We start from the raw sequence: 3,914 nt of genomic DNA, 5'->3' as shown, positions 1-3,914 counted from the left end.
GACAGTTTTAACAGCGCTGAGTGTTAAAACACACACTTCCTGTGTTTGAAAGAAGAGATGAGGGCGGAGGAGATAAACTCTACACAGAAATACACAGATAAAGGAAAGAGAGATCCAGTCTAAGATATTTAGCTACTAATTTATTCAAGTTGTTCCAGCTCTGTTCATCTACTTGAAAATCATATTTTTCAGATCAGTTCTGATGGAGATTTTTCTCACTGTTATTGCCCACTGAGCAAGCAACGTCTGTGGACGTACACAACAGGTTGATATCAAGTCCGCCCGTCCAGGCCATGATCTGAACGTCCACTGACAGCCAGAATTAGTCGATTAATGACACTGAGTAATTATGTCCAATCTGGCCATAATCTAAACGTCCACTGACAGCCAGAACTAGTCCAGAAAAGACGTTCATACTGACTATAATCTGGACGTCCGTTGACATCCAGAAACAGTCCATAAATGACGTGAATAAAGATGTCCAATCTGGCCATAATCTAAACGTCCACTGACAGCCAGAACTAGTCCAGAAAAGACGTTCATACTGACTATAATCTGGACGTCCGTTGACATCCAGAAACAGTCCATAAATGACGTGAATAAAGATGTCCAATCCGGCCATAATCTAAACGTCCACTGACAGCCAGAACTAGTCCAGAAAAGACGTTCATACTGACTATAATCTGGACGTCCGTTGACATCCAGAAACAGTCCATAAATGACGTGAATAAAGATGTCCAATCCAGCCATAATCTAAACGTCCACTGACAGCCAGAACTAGTCCAGAAAAGACGTTCATACTGACTATAATCTGGACGTCCGTTGACATCCAGAAACAGTCCATAAATGACGTGAATAAAGATGTCCAATCCGGCCATAATCTAAACGTCCACTGACAGCCAGAACTAGTTCAGAAAAGACGTTCATACTGACTATAATCTGGACGTCCGTTGACATCCAGAAACAGTCCATAAATGACGTGAATAAAGATGTCCAATCCGGCCATAATCTAAACGTCCACTGACAGCCAGAACTAGTCCAGAAAAGACGTTCATACTGGCTATAATCTGGACGTCCGTTGACATCCAGAAACAGTCCATAAATGACATGAATAAAGATGTCCAATCCGGCCATAATCTAAACGTCCACTGACAGCCAGAACTAGTTCAGAACAAAATGACAAACAATATCTGTAAATTAATTAACTGACTGTTAATTTACGGACTATATCATTAAAGGAGAAGTTCACTTTTAAAAAAACTTTTGCTGATTATTTACTCACCCCCATGTCATCCAAGATGTCCATGTCTTTCTTTCTTCAGTCGAAAAGAAATTAAGGTTTTTGATGAAAACATTCCAGGATTTTTTCACATATTATGGATTCCATTGGGACCCAAACGGTTCAAGGTCCAAATGACAGTTTCATTGCAGCTTCAAAGGGCTTTAAACGATACCAGACGATGAATAAGGGTCTTATCTAGCGAAACGATCGGTCATTTCAAAAATAAAAATAAAAGTTTACGTTTTATAAGCACAAATGTTCGCCTTGCTCTGTTCTGTGATGCGCGTTCGTGACGTCAAGTAAAGCCCTCATTATGCTTCTGCGTCAACTCCACGGCGTAGCTACGCCGTCACTCCAACGGCGTCGTGACCGTTTTATGGTTCTGCGTCGGGTTGCGTTGCATCGCGGTGCATTTCACCGCCAGAACGCTAGGGGGGTGGTGTGGTTCGCGAATCTCTTTCCTAGTTTGTTTTGGTTCCATGCGCCGGTTCCGCTTTTTCATTTCCGACAATGGCGAGCGAAAGAGAGAGAGTGTTGTTGCAGCTGGAGCTAATCAACGTTGAACAACAAATGATTTTATTGCAAATGTTTAATCGTAGAAGAAAAAGAAGACGTCAGCGAAGGTGGTCTGTACGACCAGTGCACGAAGACAGGGGAAGGATTGGCGAATTTGTTACGGTTGTTCGACCGCTGAGGGACTTGGACGAAGAAATGCACTTTAAGTATTTTCGGATGTCGAAAGGTCGATTTGACGATCTTGTTCATCGTTTAAAGCCGTTAATACAGCATCAGACTACACACAGTATGCCTATTGACCTCGCTCAGAGACTGGCAGTGACTTTAAAGATGTTATCTTCGGGTGCAAACCAACAGATCACCGGGTTGGGCTACAAAATGGGTGCGACCACGGTGTCCCGCATAGTATCGGAGGTCTGCAAAGCGCTGTGGACTGCGCTGCAGCCCGAATTTTTGCCCTGCCCTTCAACCAGCCAGTGGGAAGCTATTGCTTCAGATTTCTGGCGACTTTGGAACTTCCCAAACTGCGTTGGAAGCCTCGACGGGAAACATGTTAACTTGGTTAATTACTTGATATCCATGATGTACCCGTGAACATTGTATTGTAAATAAACAACAAACTTTTTTTCAAAACAAACATTGATTTGATTGATTGAAGTTTATTTCTAGCAACAACAAAAAAAAGAAAAGAATATATATAAATATATACATATACACTACCGGTCAAAAGTTTTAGATCGGTAAGATTTTTAATGTTTTTAAAAGAAGTCTCTTCTGCTCACCAAGGCTGTGTTTATTTGATTAAAAATACAAAGCAAAAACAGTATAATTGTGAAATATTATTACAATTTAAAACAGCTGTTTTCTATGTGACTATACAGTAAAGTGTAATTTATTCCTGTGATCAAAACTGAATTTTCAGAATCATTTCTCCTGTCTTCAGTGTCACAATGATGTATAATCTGACCAATCACAGCCCCTGCGGTCTGCGTCACCGCGACGCGTAGTTACAATTTTTTGGAGGTGCACGTCAAGCTACGGCGGAGGGGTCGCGTCGAGGTTCGCGTCGACGCAGAGGGGTCCGCGGGGGTACGCCGTCGATTCGACGCAGAAGCATAAAACAGGCTTAATACGCAATTACGTTGAAAAGGTCACGCTTGAAAAATTGAAGAAAATGTTCTTTTTGGCTTTTTAATATTAAAACACTCAGGATGCGCACACGAAATGGGCATTTTAAACGATAAACTGACACAAACACATTTGAAAATGTTTATATGGTCCTCCTTCCGCACATTTGTAAACACATCAAACTTGACCTTTTCAACGTAATTGCGTATTACGTGACGTCACGAACGCGCATCACAGAACAGAGCAAGGCGAACATTTGTGCTTATAAAACTTAAACTTTTTTATTTATTTTTGAAATGACCGATCGTTTCGCTAAATAAGACCCTTATTCATCGTCTGGTATCGTTTAAAGCCCTTTGAAGCGGCAATGAAACTGTCATTTGGACCTTGAACCGTTTGGGTCCCAATGGAATCCATAATATGTGGAAAAATCCTGGAATGTTTTCATCAAAAACCTTAATTTCTTTTCGACTGAAGAAAGAAAGACATGGACATCTTGGATGACATGGGGGTGAGTAAATAATCAGCAAAAGTTTTTTCAAAAGTGAACTTCTCCTTTAACTGTTAAATTGATCTTGCTGGTCAGACACCAACAGGGTTCATGGTGCACACATGATGCTTTTAAGTCCTCCTGGGAAGTTTGTATTCATGAGGTTTTACTATTTTACTATTTATGTTTTAAATTAATTTATGAAGCCACTGTAAAATGTATCATTACATGTTATATTGTAATACTATAATACTGTCATATTTTGTGCAGGCATTAGCTTACTTCATCGTAAATAGAAAAGCCTGACAATGTAACTGCTAAATACCAAAGTATTGTGGTATTACATGTTTCTCACTGACACACTCATAACTCTTCAAGATCGGGCTTAAAGAAAATCCCAAGCTTCCTACTCATATTTTCATCATTGTGGCGGCGTTCATGTATGTTCAATTTGTAAATACGATATTTATGATACAGGTATGTTTTGAATGCATCAAT

General features: G+C 40.2%; 1 long non-coding RNA gene across 1 annotated transcript in view; it reads left to right on the top strand.

The window, feature by feature from the left end:
* Positions 1-3,914, top strand: part of LOC309492584 — a 335,811-nt gene that overhangs the window by 72,119 nt on the left and 259,778 nt on the right. The gene's annotated exons all lie outside the window — the stretch shown is intronic.

This window comes from Leuciscus leuciscus (assembly GCF_965113295.1).
Source record: "Leuciscus leuciscus genome assembly, chromosome: 2".
In the NCBI taxonomy this organism is placed as follows: Eukaryota; Metazoa; Chordata; class Actinopteri; order Cypriniformes; family Leuciscidae; genus Leuciscus; species Leuciscus leuciscus.
Note: the sequence above shows the minus strand (reverse complement) of the source record. Positions and strands in the feature narration are given on the sequence as shown.